The 20,220-nt window shown below is 44.9% G+C and overlaps 1 protein-coding gene across 3 annotated transcripts in view; it reads right to left on the bottom strand.

Annotated features, from left to right (window-relative positions):
- The window catches only part of HNRNPUL2 (heterogeneous nuclear ribonucleoprotein U like 2), a 473,541-nt gene that overhangs the window by 262,598 nt on the left and 190,723 nt on the right, over positions 1-20,220 (bottom strand). The window contains exons 14-15 of one of the 3 annotated variants that reach the window (XR_013601020.1): positions 18,203-18,281; positions 17,552-18,115 (exon numbers count right to left, since the gene is read on the bottom strand). The exons of 1 other annotated variant lie outside the window; for it this stretch is intronic. The gene's annotated coding sequence lies outside the window, so the exon portion shown is untranslated. Of the gene's footprint in view, positions 1-17,551; positions 18,116-18,202; positions 18,282-20,220 lie in introns of those variants that run through there. One more of the 3 variants, XR_013601019.1, reaches the window with a different exon arrangement.

Here is a 20,220-nt window from a genome sequence, read left to right as displayed (position 1 = left end):
GCCCTCAGGAGTGTTACCTTTATTTCTTCCTTCCCACTGCGTGTTATTAGCCCTATCTTTTATATATGTATTGGTACTGTTCTCCAAACTCCCCATTTTAAAGGGTTCGTTGTTCGGCACCATATCTACTTTGTTTAGTCATTTCGGGGTCACTGATATTTGCATTGGAGCCCACCCCATTTAAGGCAACAATCCTTGTGGCTACTAGGTTCCGTCCTACTTCTCCCAGTCAATCCACCTCCTCTAGCCCATATAACCCTGCAAATCGATTTTTGGTAGCAACTGAAAAGTTAGTGTTTAATCTATCCATCATCCCTTCCTGAGCGCCCCCCACGGAGCGGTGGACCGATGATGGCATAACCGCCAAGTTATAGAAATAACTTAGATCTTGTGTGCCAATTCCACTCCAATCCGTAAGGTATTGTTCATTACAAATGATCCTCACTACATGCCTATCCCTAAAGTTTACAATAATCGAATCCCCAGGTATATCCTTCAGTCTTCTGCCTACCCAATTGACTCTTCTGACAAGCAGGACTTCCCCATTCACATCTCTAGGAAGCGGCCTATTCCTGTTTAACCAGAATGTCACTTTGTTTTTTAGTTCTTAATGGGATTCGACCTTTCCACTCTTCAGTGCAGGTACGCCGGTGAGTACAACAACATATGGTAGGGACTCTGGTGGTAGATCAACGGTAGCCAAGGGGGGTTTCAAGTGACTATCATTATTATCTTTCACTTTGTCTGTACTTTTAGGGCTAATTCCCTTCCCCGACTCTCGCCTACTTGTGTTACTACTGAATCCTTGTATACCTTTGCTAGGGGCTATGTTTACCTGTTTGTTAGTAGTAGAGCTATTTTGTGTTGTAGTGCCTAAGGATTGCACGGCAACTTCTCTAATTACAGCCATTGGTACCATTACAGCTTCCTTTGATGGAACTGCACCACTTTACAGTCATTCTTTTGCCTCAGTTTTTATCAAATTTTTTAAGGAGAAGAAATAACTAGGGTTGTTTGTTTGAATCTCTCTAGCCTTTCATTTACCACTTTTATCCTCTCAAGAAGCGGGAGAATCAATGATCTTACAACTTTCTCTATATGAGTAATCGATCCTCCAGCTTGCCGAGAGGTAGAGTTGGAATTAGTTACCCCACTGTCATTTGGAATCGTTCGGTTATCAGCCAGTAGGTCAACACCTGGGGATAATGCGGTCGTGCTCATTGATGGCCCTGGTTTCAAATTTGTTGTTTTAGTAGTTTTCGGTATTTTAGGATTTCTCCCCTTTTGCGTGACCTCTACTCTTTTCCTCTTTATGTTTGCTGCATTATTAGCCCGTGTCTGCGGGTGAGCTGCTACAATTTTACGTGGATCGTCATTTACAGGGACCTGCTCTACTAGAGCACTTTCATCTAAGCTCGTTCGACTATCATTCTCATTAATTTATAGGTTGATGTGCCCTTCTACCACGTTGGGGGAGGTGGCTTGCATTAGGGGCCACAGGGATGAGCGTCTAACATACATTGGGTCTAGTGAGAGGCGCCGTTCAGTGATGGCAATTTCATGTTCGAGGACTGACGCTGCCCTGGTAATACACTGGTCCAACGTGCCACTCAACGTCCCTCCCACCCCTGTTTTCTTCCCGTTTGGCATTAGAGCTAGACCTCGACAAGATAACAATACTCAGAACCACAGCAGTAATTAGCAGTCTGGAAATTCAAAGATAATATGCCTTGCAGTTCGGCAAGTATTCGGGGGGTTGCCCAGCCCAGCCTTATCCTGCCTTTGACGGATGTAGACGGCCCGCCCTTGTTCCGGGCTTCTCCCGCGCGGAGTAACGGTCAAGTATCGTCCGTTGGCGAATGGGGCGGTGCTCGATACCGGGTGCAGGTGTGGGCTTCCAAGAGTCCTGGGACTTGTAGTCCTTCGGTGTGTAGCGAGTGTCCCTCTGCACCCCCCGATGATTTTACTCGGCAACAAAAAGCAGGTCACAGCCCCCAATGAGCTCCGCTAAACAACATCCAGCACAAGGTGAAACAAGACGCTGCAGAGGATGTTTTCTAATCATATGCTGTAACAAATACCACCTACCTCAAGCCTCTCTTCTGGGCCCATAAAGGTTGCATTAACTAGCTTTAACCCTTTCAGGTCATTGTTGCCAGGCCACCCCCTTCAGCATCATTTTTATTTATTTATTTATTTAATGCGATTTTATAGAGCGCGAACTTTACCCGAAGGTGTCAGAGCGCTTTACATAAGAACCAGTTGCAAAACATAAGGACTAAGGATTACATGTGTTACATAAAAGATACAAACAGAAAAAATTGCAAATGTACAAGATGTAAAGTCACACAAGGAAGAGATACAAACAGAAAGAAAAATTGCAACTGTACAAATAGTAAAGTCACTCAAGGAAGAGATACTCTAAGAGTCACATTGGAATGGTAGAGAGTACAAAGGTCTACTACATATACTAGTGATTAGAGTTATCTCTATATACATAGGGAAGGGATACGAATGGATATACTCTAAGAGTCACATAGGAATGGCAGAGAGTACAAAGGTCTACTGCATATACTAGTGATTAGAGTTATCCCTATATACATAGGGAAGGGATACGAATAGATATACTCTAAGAGTCACATAGGAATGGTAGAGAGTACAAAGGTCTACTTCATATACTAGTGATTAGAGTTATCTTTGTATACAGAAAAGCAGATTTCCATTAAGTGGGGTCGGAGGGGGGATGCAGTCACAGCACCAAGGGAGGGTGGGAGGGATACACGGGTATGGAGAAAAGGCAAATCAGAAAAGGGAAGAAACATTTGAGGATCGTCAAGGGGGAAACGAGGGAAAAGGGTTAAAGGACGAGGGAATGGGCAAGATGGCGGGTCAGGGTGCAGAGAAAAGCGTCCGAGAGCAGCAGCAAAATGGCGGCCAGGACAAAAGAAAAAGTAAAGAAGTCCAGGAGAGTCTGTGGCATAGTTTCTTTTATTCAAATGTGGCTGCAGGGCTGCTGCCTGCATCTGGTGTTTTCACGGCCCTGCTGCTTTGTTTTGGGGGGTGTCCCAATGGCTGCTCCGCACAGGCCCTCTCTACTGGGCCAGAATTGCGAGGGCTGCCGCAGACGTGGGGCAGCCGGGGAGCGCGGACATGGCTCACCTTTCTCGGCGGGGGCTGCATGGTGATCCTGCAGGTCTGGGAGAACCATAAATCCCTGGTGTGGAGATGAGCCTCCGGCGCTGCTCTGGCCCCCAGGGGCTGTGGCCCCAGATGTCCGATGTCTTATAGAAGTACCCTGTCCGCTGGATGACATCTGCGGAGCCGAAGAATAGCTGCAGCAGCGGCCGGCGGGGAGACCCGGAGGCGCGGGTGGCCACAGGCGCCATTTTGTGCAGTGCTGCGCCTGATGCCCCGCGCTGGTAACGGAGCGCTGGTGGGCTGCGCGAGGCCCCGGGCGGCTGCTGAGCGGGGCCCCCACGGTGAGGACACGGTGAGCGACTGGAGCTGGGTCTGGAGCCGCTGATGTGCGTGGCAGTGTGTCGGCGGAGACGGATTTTGTTTTGACGCCGTGTCAGTCGGAGTGCTCAGAGGTGGCGCTGGCGGGGAGCGGCGGTGGGGGGAGCGTCGCTTGGGCCCCCGCACCGCTGCGGTAGTGATACTGCGCTCCTGTGCTGCTCCTCGAGGACAGGCTCCGGTGCCCTTTCTCCGCGCCTGTGCGCTTCTGCGCCGGGGAGCCTGACTCTAACATGGCGGCGATCGGTGCTTTGCTGTGATGGGGTCCCTTAAAGCTTGCATGTGATCCCGTGGCTCGGATGCTGAGCTGGACCAGGAGGGGACCCAGAGCAGAGTTTGTGGAGGTCCCACAGAGCTGAGCTGGCCACAGCAGCAGCTCGTCTCCCCCACCGCGGACTAGAGAGCCTCGGGCAGTGTTCATGCGTTAGGCTGTCTTGGAGCTCGCTGCAGGGCCCACCTCTGTCTGTGACCGTTGGGAGTGGCTGGGTCCGCGCTGCTCCTGCTGCCGGTACTCCCGCTTGATGCCTCGGCTCGGGCCGGCTCCGGGGCTCGGGCGCAGCTCCACTCTGGGCTCCCCTCTCCACTCTGCAGCTGCAGCGGCGGGCGCGAGAACAAACGTCGCCGTCTCCTCACACCCCCGCTCCCCCGGGATGATGCTCCGTCCGATCAACTAATTATTTGTTTGTTATTTGCTCCTTACTTCCTGCCTTGTTCTTCTCTGGTCCCGACGTTTGCTCGCTTGTTCCAGGTTGTGTGTAGCGCGCTGTTCCTCTTTGCGCTGCGCTGCGTGGCTAAGAGGCTGCTGGCAGTTTCAGTTTCGTTCTTGTGGCGCCATCTTGTGCCTCCCGTGCAGCCTCCAGTCGCCGTCGCCGAGGGTTCTTTTTTCCTGCTTTCTCCGTCCCAGTTGTTCATGGGATTGTTACCATCTTCTTCTGCTAGCGTTCCGACATCCGTGGTTGTACTTTCTTTTCCGGATGCTCCGGTGAAAACTCGAAGGTTTGCTGATTTCCCTCCCGGTCGGCGGAGCGGCACCCACCCCTGTATGGCTTCTATAGACGCTTTGTTGCTACATCTTATAATGGTCCTATCCTTTTCTAAACCTGGGGTGCAGGTGCCACTAGAGTAAACAATACATGCCATGACAAAGTATATGGATATTACAAAACTGTCTCAAAACCTTATTAAATTTAGCTGTATGTGTGAACTGCACCTGTTTTCGCTATTGTTATAAAAAAAAGGGTTGGAGAGCTGATTGCTACAGATTTAAATTGCTGAGTGCAACGATCGCATGCCTCATTGGATCCTTGGTGCACATAGACTTGTCTCCAGCCCACAGAGATCTTACACTGCTGCACACAGTGGAAAAAATCATTGAACAGGTGTTGTCTTGGCTGTTTACGTTAGAATCTTTCATGAAGAAATCTGATCAAGTGTATGGAAGCTTGTACGCAAATTTAACACCAATTGAAGAAATCATTTTTTCAAGTGTATAAAGAGAAGACAAAATTGAAATAAAAGGCTTTATACGGATATTTGAATTTTTATATGTGTTTTTCTCAGCACATGAACTACTATATGGATTATTCGCTGTGAGGGAAACAGGGAACTGAGAACGAGCGCAGGACACATTTTCTATTTCCCATCTGTGAAATATTATATATCGCTTCAAAATTATCTCGAAGTCCAAAGAATTCCACGTGGCCTCCATGTATATACAGTTCCATTGTATGAAAACCCTGACCCGCAACTGCTTGATGAATGGGCAAGCTATACTGCAGAAATGTCAGGGGGAATGTTGAAAATCCTTATCAAGTTTGCTTGGAGTGATAGAGCTAAATGCCAGAAAGAAATTGAAGCATTAGAGGCTCTAATAGCACAAGACCCCTATCAAACACAGCGGGATGAGCTGCGTGAAGCTATGAAGAAACGTCTTTTCACCTATGAAGATAAAATCAGGAAGCGCAAGCAGACCAACTTTCAAAGAGATGCGCGTGACTACGATCAAGGACGCATATTAACGTTTGCTCGTAAGTGTAATGCCCCAAGAAGAGCATTAGGAAGCACCGCCATAAGAAAAAGCCACAAACAGCAGTCACCTCAGAATCGGACGTGACTACAGACACCGAACAATCTGGCGATGAGAGAACAACAAGAGAATTGGTCCCTGCGCAGTCCCTTTTTCGCGAGGAGTTCCAACTAATGCGACAGTCCAGGCAGAGGGGAGCCAAAGGCAAGCCACCAGAAAGAAGACAAGACAGACGTGAAGAGGGGGCTTCGACACAAGAATATCAAGGAGTGGCCTCTCAAACCAGAAGCAAGAGAGGCAGCAAAAGATAACGACTCAAGATGACCTCACGATAGTTAATCTAACTACATACAAACTATCCAAAAATGAAGAACTAATACTCCAAAAAGGTCTGACATTTTGTCCATCACATAAATTTGTGTACACACAGACCAGAATTGACGTATTCCTCTTCACACGCAAGTTAAAGCTACTGACATTTTATAAGCTAAGAAACCTCACAAACACTACTGGAAACACAGAGAGTAGTATGTCATCAATGGAGAATTTAGTGGGAGACAATTTAAATACCTTACAAATAATGGCTAGTCAACAAACAGCAGAAGAAGATGAACAACCAATGAGCATAGCTGAATCTGCTGAACAGTTTGGGATTTCTCAAAAAAGAGCTAGAACGAATTTCAAACCTCCATCTAAATTTGCTCCAAATATGCCATATGACGCCATTGACGTGTTTGAGGAATCCGTCAAAACTGATCTTGAAAAAATGCTAAATAAGAGCTTCAAAAAATCCAATGAACAACAATGGAATTTGACAACTGACCAACGACTGGCATTGGAGAAATTAAAATCTATTCCCAATCCAGTGTGCAAGCCTTCGGACAAAGGGGGAAACATTGTCCTCATGACTCGTGAATTTTATTGCACTGAAGCACTACGCCATTTACGAGATATGAATTGCTACATTTAAAATCAGTAAAGAGGACTATATCAGAAGCATCATTGAATATCATGAACTGCTTGATAAATGGGTATGCAAAGGCATGCTTGACAACAATGAACATACATTTTTAACATTCAAGCAACCAGTGACTCCAACATTCTATCGCTTGCCCAAAATACATAAACATGCTACATTACCTCCGGGCAGACCCATTATATAATCAAAGGGAAGTCTAACTGAATCTATGTCCCAATACCTTGATTTCTTTTTGATTGATCATGTTAAAACGTTGTCCTCTTACATCCGCGACACATCTGCTTTTATTAGGACAATCTCAAATATTGTATGGGAATCTGACATGTTGATGATTGTTCTAGATGTAACTGGGTTATACACATGTATCTCACATCGCCAAGGTATTCAAGCAGTGCAATATTTCTTGAAAAGTCGCTCTTTAAACTTCGCATTACACAATGTGATGCTAATTGAGTTCCTGACCTTTTGCCTAAACAATAAAAAAAAATTGTTTCAGAAGCAACATTACAGGCAAATCAGAGGGATGGCGATGGGAACCTGCTTCGCCCCCAGCTACGCAAACTTGTTCTTCGGCTGGTGGGAGAAGCAGGTCGCATGGTCTGATGAGAATCAGAAATGGGTCTCTTCAATTATCGGGTGGCACCGATATATTGACGATCTGTTAATTTTTTGGAAAGGCTCTAGGACTGAAGCCGAAGCTTACATAGGACATCTGAATGACAATACTGTGAATTTACACTTCAGTGGCAATATAAGTGCCACTGAAGTGGACTTTCTAGACCTCAAAGTCTTTATCAAGGAGGGTAAAATCTGTACCTCACTGTTTCGCAAGACCACAGCGGGGAACTCCATACTGGAAGCAAATAGTTGCCACCCCAAACCATTGAAAAACAGTATTCCATATGGCGAGCTATTACGCCTCAAAAGAAATTGTACATTAGAACAAGATTTCGAAACAGCAGCCAAAGAGTCAATATAAAGATTCAGAGTATGGGGATACTCAGATCATATTCTGCAGAAAAACTTCGACAAGGTTAAAAAAATACCTAGATCTTGTCTATTGAAGGATAAAGCCAAACAAAGTAACAGTGATGATAAAAGCCCACGCTTTATCCCTACTTTCTCATGTGATTCAAAAGAAATTCAAAGTACTCTATCACATAATTGGCATATCCTGAAAGCAGATACAATAATTGGACAGGACATCCCAGATCACCCCAGCCTGACATATAAAAGAAGTCGATCACTAAGAGACCTCTTAGTACATAGTCACTTCGACTCAGTCCCAAGAACACCAAGACTTGGGAATCTAACTGGATTTTTCCCATGCACTTGCTGTAAAGCGTGTAGAACAAGTCCCAATACCACAACCTACAAAATACCAGGCAGAGCAGAACCGAAAAAGATTACCAAATTTCCTATATGTACTACCCCATACTGTGTATACTGTCTGACCTGCCCTTGTGATCTTCAGTATATCGGCAGCACTATCCACCCCGTCAAACGTAGAATACTCGAACATGCCTGAGTAATAGAACTTAATGACATAACCTATCCCGTCGCAAGACACTTTGCCAAAGAACATAACAGTGACCGTAGCCTCCTTCGCTTTTTCTGCCTTGATCATGTCCCCATTAAAGATCGTGGAGGGGACAGAGAAATCAGATTACGAAGACTCGAATCAAGATTCATAATTGATCTTAAAACTAGAACACCATTGGGCCTTAACACTGAGGAAGAATTAGCCATCCATCTAGGAAAATAACTTGCAGATCTGATAAACTTTATTTTTCTGATTAATCACACACACTGTTAAATTTCAACCCATTTCATCATTTAGCACATAATTTTAATCTTAGGTCACTTACTGATTCACTAACACATATGCCTATCTAAGGCTAGATAGATGCCCAGGGTAATTAAAGATGAAATCAGCAATTTAGTTACACTGGGTTATCGTATAGACGCTTTATGAACTGCGAAGTTAGGAACTGTGAAATAATGTATATATGTATATAACTTTCTCATTATTTTCTAATTTCATTTCACTTCCTTATCTGGATTATCATTGAAATCATTAGTAAAGTGACCGTTTGATAATCAAAGACGTGTGTTTCGCCCATTCAGGGCTTAATTTTTGTTTAAAGTGCATGCATTTTGAATGAAAAATGTAATTTACTGCATCTTTAACTCACAAAAATGAAATGTTAAGATGGCCGCCACGATACTGAATTAAGTTAAGTGCATCATTTATGTTTATGAATTGACAGGAAATTACACAATCTGACGAAACGCGTTATGCGGTAAATAAACTGTTCTTTTACACAGAAGTAAGGGATTTTGAGCGAGTATACATACTTCTGGGGTTGATGCGGTCCAGGGGACACGAGGGGGCACCTTAACTACAGCAACATGCAGGACATTCGTGTGAGCGACTGTGAGAAGCCCTGCAGTCCGCACCAGCATCTGACTTTCCCCGCATCACTCACCTTGCCACAGAGCAGCATTCTGGGACCTGCAGTCCACACAGCAGCTTCCCGCCAACAGGTGAGCCAGACCTACAAACCACGGGGCGGAGTCAGGTGCTAGCCTATCCGTGTGCGGCAGGACACTCTGAAAATTACCTCTCGCCCACACCCTGCTCATAACTCTAGGCGCTGAAGAAGGCTACCATGCCGAAATGCATCCGCCGACAATGAGGACAGCGTAAATAAAGTGTTTCCTGATTTCCCCTACGTGGCCTCTGCTCTTTTTTGGGGAGTGTTTCGTAATTTGTAGCGCGAATGCCAGAATCGCGCAACAGCGGCCCCTCGCATCCCAAGCTGGCCTGGGACTTACTGGTTACTGCTACCGTGGTCTTTTTTCAATTCAGGGTACTGAAATCCCCAGGCCCAACTCCGGAGTTTGGAGTGAAGATTTAGCAGTGCTGGAACAATTTTGCTCCACCTTGGGCGAGCTGGATTGCCGGACTTGCCCCAGCCATCCTAGTTCCTGTGCTTCTGGGGTTGATGCGGTCCAGGGGACTCGAGGGGGCACCTTAACTACAGCAACATGCAGGACATTCGTGTGAGCGACTGTGAGAAGCCCTGTAGTCCGCACCAGCATCTGACTTTCCCCGCATCACTCACCTTGCCACAGAGCAGCATTCAAGGACCTGCAGTCCACACAGCAGCTTCCCGCCAACAGGTGAGCCAGACCTACAAACCACGGGGCGGAGTCAGGTGCTAGCGTATCGGTGTGCGGCAGGACACTCTGACAATTACCTCTCGCCCACACCCTGCTCATAACTCTAGGCGCTGAAGAAGGCTACCATGCCGAAATGCATCTGCCGACAATGAGGACAGCGTAAATAAAGTGTTTCCTGATTTGCCCTACGTGGCCTCTGCTCTTTTTTGGAGGAGTGTTTTTGGAGGAGTGTTTTGTAATATATATATATATATATATATATATATATATATATATATATATATATATATATATATATATATATATATATATATATATATATGTCGAAAAAGACGCCATCCGACAAGTTTCCATGTTACAGTGGAAAAATAACGCCAGAGCGAAACCACAGCTAAGTGCTTATTTTCTTGGTGCTTTATTTCGTGCTAAATCTTCGGCAGCAATCTGTCATGACGCGTTTCGCCTCACGAAGAGGCTTGGTCACATAATTTGTCAATGACATAGAAGAGGGTATATGTATATATATGTATATATATATATTTATCAATGTGTCCCCACTTCAGATCGGGGAAACATGGTGGCCGCAGGCTAGTGCGGTACGCTCGCTCCACACAGCCCTCTGATGCACCGCAGGACAGCCGGCGTTGAATGCCGAAAATACAGAGTGAATACCCACCAGTGAAGGCTGAGATGCGTAGGACGACCCTGAATTAAGATAAGAGGCTGTTGCTTTGTTTAACCGGGTTTCCACGGTGTTAGGTGCTTTTCTCTCCCCTCTATCGCAGATGTGTTTGGCCGCAGAGGCGCGACCCCTTCCCCCCGCCTCCTTGTTACAGTGGAGACGAGCAGCCGTGGAGCTTCGGCGCGGCCGCATCGCGGCGGCTCGGGGGCTCCTTAGCTTGAGAGCTGGCAGCGGCAGAGGTCAGGGGGCTGCCGTCTCCCAGAGAGTGCCCCCCAGTATTTTTGGTGCTAAACCTGGAGGAGTCACAGGCGAAGAGCCTGCAACTCTGGAAGAGCTCGAAACTCCCGTAGAATCGATAGAACCGGCAGAGCTGTTTGGCAGTAAGGTTGGGGGGGTGATAGGGGCACAGGTGCAAATAAAGCTAGTTCCAAAAAGCAGGCACCAATAAAAAACAGGTAAGAGGTCAGAAATCGGACAAAAAACTACAGGCCCCAGAAAGCACTGCAAGGGTGGAGGAAGGATCAAGTAAAGGAATAGAAGCAGATAGGGGTGGGGTGGAGAAGGCTGCAATTAAGGAAGGCAGAGGTGCTGGTGCTAAGGAGAAAGGTAAAGGTAAAGGAAAAGGAAAAGGAAGAAGAATCAGTGGTAGCCCCCAGAGAGGGGTTATTAACACATACTCGAAGAACAGGATTGTACGAGTTACCCCCTCACTGCGCTCCTTCTTTAAAGTGGTACCTCAGGTATTAGATATTTCACCAGATATAGCGGTACATACACTAAAAGGCACACTGGCATCTATACCCGCGCCCACATCTACACTTGCTCCTTTACCTACACCTATATCCTTCGAGCTTATTGCAACTACAGATTTAGGGATGGCTGAACCCTCTCCCATCCTAAAAGTGGCAGCTGGTGCTGGTGCCGGGGAAAAGATAGTAACAGTACTGAAGGAGGCCCCAATGACATCAACTGTTGATAAAGGCGGGGACGAAGTAGGTGGAAAGGGGGTCGGAAATACCCTCGAGGCCCTCGTTGCGTCAATTTCTTCAATGAGGGAGGAGATAAGATGTGACTTTTTGGTCTCTAAAGCAACCCAAACTGAGATAAGTGCTTCATGTCAGATCCTCGAAAAGAAAGTGGACGGTCTTTGTGAAAGAACGGAGGTGCTGGAGGGTTCGGTGGGGCTCCTGAAGTCCAATTTACAGAATGCTGAGTCCAAAATTCAAAATCTACGGAGAGAGGGGGACGCTATGCGGGAAAGGGTTGAATCATTGGAGAACTATTCACGGCGCAATAATCTTCGGCTCTTGAAGATCCCGGAAGGAAAGGAAGGGGAAAATGTTAAAGCCTTTGTGTCTAAACTATTGAAGGACTCCCTCAATTTGGAAGAGACAGTAGAGGACCTCGAAAAAGATATACAGCAAATACATCGGGACCCCTTCCGGCTAACCCTAGTAGAACTAAATCAAGAAAGATCTTGATTAACTTTCTCACATATACCCTGAAGGAGAAGATCTTAAACCTCGCACTGAAAGCGAAAACATTAAAGGGCCCAGAGTTCACTTTTGAGGTACGGTCCGATCTCTCTAAATCCACTCTAGACAGGCAGTGGGAGCTTGGTCAGAGAATGGAAAAGTTTAGGTCCCTTGGTGGAATGGTGAAGATGCGGTTTCCCGCTTTCTTGCGCATAATATATAACAACAAGATTCACAATATTCGGTCTCCTCCTGAGGCTGATGAGTTGTTGGAACTTATTAGAAGCCATTCTCAGGGTGAGAAATAATATAACAACATTAAGCTTTAATCCTATTTCGTGCTTTAGTTTCAGCCATCGTATGGACATGTACCTTAAGGTTACACCAGAATTTCAGGCTGTGCGTTATCCGTATGATATCTTCCCCAAATTTCCCTATAGGGTTAGTGAGTAGGGGAAAAAGATAAAGGGGGAAAAAAAAGTAGTTAAAAAAAAAAAGCAGTCAAGTATCATTAAGAGGTGTTAATAAAAATAAAAATATTTGAAAACAAAAAAGGGGTGTCCACTTTAACATTAGACATGCTTTTCTTGTTGCGTCTTCTTTGGTAGGCAAACCTGAACGGCCCCGGTGGTTTCAGGCGGTGCAGGAGGGGGAGGGCTGTGAGAGGGCGTAAATCTGGCTATACATCAAGCCAGAGTAAGTGGGGGAGGGTTTCCTAGGAGGGGGGGATGAGGGGTTGGGGGTTAAAAATGGCAAAAAATCCTCATAGATCTTACCTTTTTAAGTTTTTTGCGTGCCCCGGCTGGGGACACTTTCAGCTTCAGTTAGTCAGGTGGTTGAGTTTAGTAACTCAAGAATATGGTTGGAGGTTCGCAAAGGTGGGGGGGGGGGCGGCACTAATATCATGACCTCTGTGCAATATATGACCTGGAATGTCAATGGGCTGCGCGTGAGGAATAGAAGAGGTCGGATCTTACAATATTTGAGAGATTCCCCCGCGCAGATCATTGTCATACAGGAGACACATTTGCTCAAAGCAGAGGTCATTGCATTGCTTAAAAACCAGAGATGGATCGACAAATTTATATCTACGGATCATAATGCAAACATCAGGGGGGTCCTCTTTATTTTTAAAAAATCATGAAAGTTCAGATTTTGGATTATAAGGAGAATCATTCTGGGAGATGGCTTCTACTGAGAATTTCAGTGGATGGTTGGATCTGTATATTAGAGAGCTATTATGGCCCCAATTTAGATGATCCGTCTTATTTGAACACTATTAGAAATCACTTGGTAACCTTCCAAGACCCGATAATTTGGGTAGGTGATTTTAATATTGTGCTTAACCCTAAACTGGATAAATCCACCAATTCCAGAGCTTGCATTTCTTCCAAATCGAGGCAAACCCTTATTGCAATTATGACACAGTTGGGTCTGGCAGACTTGTGGAGGGAAAGGGCGGGCAATAAATTAGGGGTTTCTTTTCAGAACTTCAAATATAACCACAAATCAAGGATTGATTATGCCTTATTTAGCTACTGCCTTAAAGATTCCTTGAATGCAATAGAATACCTCCCTTCTCATTTGTCCGACCATTCGGCTCTTTTGTTCACCTTAAGATCTGATAGGCAGATAAAATATCCATCTTGGTCCTTTGATCGGACTATTTTATTGGAAGATGATGAAGTTAGTTTCCTGGTAGCAGAGACTACATCATTCCTGGAGATTAATCTCGAATCTGCCATTTTGACCACTGTGTTGGAGGCATTGAAAGCTTTTTTGAGAGGTAGTATCACCAACAGAGCCTCTCATAGGCAGAAGATATATAGGGAGAAGATAGTCTGCCTTGAACAAGAAATGAATCTAATCGAGCAGAAGTTTGGTTCCTCTTTGGGTTCACCAGATGATCAGAGGAAGATGGACGAGTTGAAATCACAGCTGGAGAATATTTTGCAAGAAAGAGTGGCTAAAAGATGGGAGGCAAGCAAGATCTCCCACTTTGAATTTGGGGAGGCAGCAGGCAGGATCTTAGCGTGAAAAGTTAAGGCCGACCAAGCTCTTAAATATATAAGGGAAATAAAAGTAGAAGGGGAGGCTGCGGCCAGGATCTCCAATTCGGAGATAGGGAGTGCCTTTTTGGATTTTTTTGAGGGGATTTACAGGGAGGATATTCCCAATGACCAGATGGCAAGGGATATATGGGTTGATGGAATCTCACTGCCGACCCTCTCAACAGTGCAGAGCAATTGTTTGGAGATGGAAATATCGGAGCCTGAAGTGAGCAAAGCCATAGGGCAACTTAAACGAGGGAAGGCGGCAGGCACCGATGGCCTACTTGGAGAAATATATCGAGCATTGGGAGACGTCTTAGTTCCAGTGTTGACGGCCCTGTTTAATGGGATTCTTAGGAAGGGGGAAACTCCCCCAAAATCGTGGGGAGAAGCAACTATCGTTCTGATCCCCAAACCAGGGAAGGTCCCTACTGAGTGTGGGTCCTATCGCCCAATCTCGCTTTTGAATAGTGATTATAAAATCTTTACTACCATCATGTCAGCGAGATTGGGAAGTGTAATTGGTGCAATTATGCATCAAGACCAGAAAGGTTTTATTAAAGGGCGTCAACTATCAGATTTAACATACGACTTGGTGGGGGCAATAGACATCGCTTCAGCTTTCTCCCTTCCATTGGCCACCCTTACGTTAGATGCGACAAAGGCTGTTGACAGGGTCAATTGGCCCTATCTGGTCGCAGTGCTAAAGAAGTTTAATTTTGGTGAGGGCTTTTGTCGAGCCATTACTTTATTGTATGGAGCTCCATCGGCTAGGTTGTTAATCAACGGTGTCCTGTCAGAACCTTTTAAAATCACGAGGGGCACGCGGCAGGGCTGCCCGCTCTCTCCCCTCCTCTTCAATTTGTAAATAGAACCATTTGCACAGGTCTTGCGTGCTGAGGAAAATATTCCTTCTTTCAAATTTGAGGAGTGGGAGAGGCAGGTTGCACTTTACGCTGACGATATCCTCATTTTTACTTCCGATCCGGAAATATAATTTCCTGTTGTTATCAAGAGGGCGGAGGAGTTTGAGCGTATTTCGGGGTACGAAATTAACGCCAGTAAAACAGAGATCATGGCTTGGAATATTCCCAATTTACAGCTGGGTGTGACCATTTCCACCTCCATGCGATACCTCGGATTACGGATTACCCAAGATGTAGGAAATATCGTACAAAACAACCTAGATCGGGTATACAATGAGTGTAAGTGCTATTAAAATCCTGGGCTCATTTACCACTCACCATTTTTGGTAGGGTGAGCCTGATAAAGATGACTATTCTTCCCAAATATACTTTCATCTTTAATACCATCCCCTTGGCATTCGATGCAAAAATATTGGATACGTGTCAGCGAGAGATCAATTCCTTCATTTGGAATTATAAATCTACTAGACTGGCATGCAAGAAGTTGAGGAGGAGGAGGGAAGAGGGGGGGCTCACTCTACCTGATTTACAGTAGTATGCATGGGCTTTTCAGCTGTCCCACGCAAGAATGCTTTTAAAAACACCATCTAGTTTACTGACGGGGACAATATTTAAGGCCATGCTAGTGGGAGCGTACTTGCCAATTGACGGTTTCATGTTTAAATTCGGGGACCAGAAATTCTTCAAAAAAATCAAGTTAAAAATCCTCCAGTCCTTGGCGAAAGCCTGGGCACAGATTAGAAAGAGATTAGGGCTGTCCTATTTCTCAAATTTTGCTCCAGTATGGAACTCTCCGGGTCTACCCTTATGTTTAAAAGACAGCTTGTCTATTCCAGTTAAGGATGCTGGGATAATAAGATGGGGAGAGTTGTTGGTAGAGGGGTCCGTGAGGGCATGGGAGGAGCTACGTGAGCAGGTCGGCCCTGGTCTCTCTAGATTTAAGTTTATGCAGCTGGATAGCTGGGCCAGGGCCCTGAGTCATAAAGGATTATTACTGGGGAAAGCCAGCAATCTGGAACAGCAGCTAGTAGAACGAGGTGGGGGAGGTAAAGAGGTAGCCTTGTGGTACTTGATATTGTTGGATGAGGTTGACCGGGAGTTTGCCCTACCTGACGAGCTGTGGGGGTAAGAGCTAGGCTTTCAGTGTGAGGAGTTATGGTTAAAATCCTCTACTCTCCTTTATAAGATCGCCAAACCGGCATGGCTGAGACGCAATCATCTGTTCACGATTCATCTGGCTTACCTCAGGCCCCTGAGACTATCCAAATTTCTCCAAGATAAGAAATGCAATAAATGTAACCTTATTGAAGCATCAGATATACATATGTTTAAGGACTGCCCTGACATCGGCCGGTTTTGGGAAGAAGTGAAGTCAACTTTGGACTCTATCCTAAACATATCGTTGTCTATCACTTTGCCATTAATAATCTTCGGTTTGGATACTGGTGTCACTGGCAAAGCAAGGTCTTTCTTGTTTTACGCAATTCTCTTGGCCAGGAGGCAAATTTGCAAATTCTGGGTAGAAAAAAACGCCCCATCACACGCAGGCTGGCTGATGTCCCTATATGAAACATCCAAGGTGTACTTGTCCAGGTCAGGTAGCAAATGTAACTTGGCATATTGGGATCTTTTGGTCCAGTGGAGATAGAGTTCGTTTTTTTTTGTGGTTTTTTCCCCCCCGGGTCCTATGATTATGCCTACAACACACCATGGACCTGGTCTCCCCGGTGCGTTATTGGTCCTACAGGTTGAAATATACCTTGATGGAGTCATTGCACGTCCACACCCCTTTTTCTACCCCTCTAGTTTCTATCAGGACTTTTCTGCCACCAAAAATGTAAAATTGTGTCTCGGTGTTAGAGACAATTAAAATCTCAAGTCTCTCCGGGGCAGACAAGTAAGGTGGTTGGCGTTTCTTGAATAGAGGGTAAGGCAAATGAGGACAAAAAAATAAAAAAAATTTGTCCCTACTTCAAAGACGCACTCCATAGCAGATCTAGGAAAAGGAAAAGGCATTTTTAATTCAGAGTTCTTTGTTTGCCTTAGCCATTTCGGACCACAGCTCCTTGATTACAGGCTACCAGGGTGCACGCAGGCATACTCAAAGGCAAAACTTCTCAGCACTTTTTAATTGACATTTAGTAGCTTTCACAGGTGAGTTAACTTGTGTTCATGCTGGGTATGTAGTTCCTTTCAGACAGTGTTCGATCTCTTGTAGACTTTAACTCGAACCATCCAACGACGAAGCTCCCTCCTGGGACACTTCGTGCAGCTTTGCCAATGAACTTTACCTTCTCAGACACTTTTTCTCAGAATTTCTTCTAAGTCCAAAAGGTAAGCACTTACTGGGCCCAATCAACTTCTTGTATCCAAACCACGCTCCATCGTGGTCAGCCATATTATTTGACTTTGACCCAGTCTTGTGAGACTAGATGCCTGTGGTTGGTGCTTTAATCTTTTAGGCGCTAGTTTTTACTACAAACTTTAAAACTTCATAACTCTGGTTCTACTGATTGCATTTTTGTTATTTTGAAGTCAAATATTTATTAAAATGTACCATTTATTTTTAAATTGGTTTGGGGTTTTTCATTTCCCTTTATTACTGTTTGTGAGTTGCATAAATATTCAACAGTACATTGGAACAGTGGCCCCAGTAAACAATTGAATACACATCAAAAATGTTTTAAAAAGGAATGAAAGAACCATGTTATACTTAATGTACAGTGTTGTTTAATCACACTGAACAAACAATAATTCATAACATTTGTTAACACAGTTTAAAACAGTGCCCCAGGAGGAAAAGGGGAAATGTGAGGGTATTGTGATTGAGGTGAGGGTGAAGGAGTGAATGAAACAAAGTGCAATACACAAAATCTATTATTTACAAAACAAGAGGGCTCATATTTAAAGCCAAGTTATTCACAATATATCCAAAAGTTAGATAGCCATAGTTTAAAACAGAAGCACAGTGATTATTCGCTGTTGGTCAAACTGGCTAGTGTAGTAGATGTCGACGTTTCGACCCCTGGAGAGTGGTAGGTTGTTGTGTCCCTTACGCCGGGGTCTTCCTAAGGACAGGAGTGTTGGAGAGGGGGCGGGGTTGGTTGAATGGGGATAGAGCATAAAAACCTAAGAGCTATGAAATTCCATGTAGGACTTGAAATACAACTCAACCAACGGCCTCGACCCAAAAATTTACCATGAAAAGCCTGTGAATTAGGCCTGAAGGGGAGAGTGTGGGTGCGTAGGCTCCAGACTGGCGAGCGAGAACTATTACCTGCAAAAGTAATGTGCAGGTTTAGAATTAGATTAAAGGCCCACCTATACAGCCAAGAAGTGGTTTGGGCCTGGTCAGTAGACTTACTTGAGAGGGTATTGATCCCTGAATGAGTGAAAAAAGGCCATTCCAGATAAATCAGCTGGGCCTTGAAATTCGTTCAATTCTAAAAGTCAATGAAGATAAATGTGAAGAAATTGTTGGACAGGATCCAAAAAATATAGTTTCAAGTTTATTTTATTTGATTTGGTACCACAAATATTTCATGCATAATAATCCATTATTTACACCATTTTGCTAAAATTGTCATTCTAATACAAAGTTAAAAATCATTTAAAAAATTTGTAAAAATTGTAACAAACAAATTCATTAGGCGGTGCTTTACATAAAATAATCGGTTCCTTTGCTGAGTTAATTCCACGTTTGGTATAAACTGGTTGTAAAAACCTCTTTCTTGCCATTACCACTTTCGCATTTGGGCAAATAGATATCAAGTGCTCCAAATCCTGCTCCCCGCCTTCTCACAAATTACACATAGAGCTATCTTTTGAGTGCCATTTAGATGTTACGGTTTTTACAGGTAGTATCCCAAATCGAAGCAGAACAATCGATCTCCTGACCCCATGATATAAATTAAAAATAATATATTGCTGAGGTTTCTTGAAAACTATAGTTTCAGTAAGATTCTTATATAAAGACAGTTTGGAGCAATACAGAGAGTCGAGGTCCAAACTAAGTCTTGGAGTGAAGTGCTTTAAAAAGAGTTTCAACTGGGCTGATGTCCAAACTAGTAACAAGTTGATGTTAGTCTCTGATAACTTAAAAGCAACCCACACATTTTTTGAGAATACATGTTTGGAGGAGTCGCAGTCAAATGTTTCTTTTTTGAGCAGAGATCGAAGCGTTCCTTCTTCCGCGTGAAGGAGATTATACACCCACCTGATGATATTTGCGATTCCTCGGGAATAGGAACTGGTTAGTGAATACTCAAGGCGGAGAGCTTGTACTGGTACAGCCTGCGACACCTTCGTTAACTTCCGTAGGATTTTTCCTTCTTTTAACCCCTTCACTGCGGGGGTTATTCCCCCGCTGTGCTGGGGGGGGAGGGGGCGCGCACAGCGCCCGCAAGCTGACGAGCTGAGCTCGTCATGAGCTTTGGCGCTCCTGTGCTCATGACGAGCTCAGCTCGTCACAGGTGTATTGCCTCCCGTGGAACGCTCAGCACAGGAGGGGAATTCTCCCCGCACCTGAGCGTTCCACGGGCCACGACGAGCTGAGCTCGTCATGAGCACCGCAGCGCCGTGGCTCATGACGAGCTCAGCTCGTCATGAGTGTCCAAGGGGTTAAATCCAAGAAGCTCCATTGGTTTATTGGAATATATTCCAGAGCATATGACAGTACTGGCGGGATCTTAGCGCTATATACCATGAGCAAAGAAGAGAAATGCCTTTGTCCTGATGCTGCATATAACCTTGAGAGAGCTCCCGCGTGTACATCAGATTTCCGGGTCAGATTCAGAGTGTGTGACCGATTTTGAAGAGACTTAGTAAAAATTCTGCCTAAATAGGTATATTCGTTTACCTCTTCCACCTTTTTTCCCCCTAGTGTCCAACTGAATTTTGTGCTCTTTTTCCTTCCTGAAAATGAAACTATTTTTGTTTTTGTGATGTTAGGTATTAGATAATTTTCCACCGTGTAGTTATGCAGTGCATGAAGGCTTCTTTGTAGTATAGTATGTATATTGTGGAAGGCTATTTTTGGTGGAAAGTTGGGTACTTGCTGAAGATATTGAGGCATATCACTGAGGTAAAGGGAAAACAATAGGGGCGCGAGAAGGCATCCTTGTCTAAGGCCGTTTGGGGTCGGGATGGGTCTAGTTAATCCCTTTTCTCTTCCCTTTGGACCTGGCACCAGGTATCTGTGTGCAGTGAGATTAATATACGTAATAGCTGGTCCGGGATGCCCATTTTGCTAAGTTTTCTCCAGAGTGTTCCTCTATCCACTCTGTCGAACGCAGTGGAAAAATCGATGAAAGCGGCATATACTGGCTGGGATTTAATTGTCACGTATTTGTCTAGTATGGTTTGCAGTATTGCAATATTGTC

Source organism: Lissotriton helveticus, chromosome 9 (genome assembly GCF_964261635.1).
Source record: "Lissotriton helveticus chromosome 9, aLisHel1.1, whole genome shotgun sequence".
Classification (NCBI taxonomy): domain Eukaryota; kingdom Metazoa; phylum Chordata; class Amphibia; order Caudata; family Salamandridae; genus Lissotriton; species Lissotriton helveticus.
Note: the sequence above shows the minus strand (reverse complement) of the source record. Positions and strands in the feature narration are given on the sequence as shown.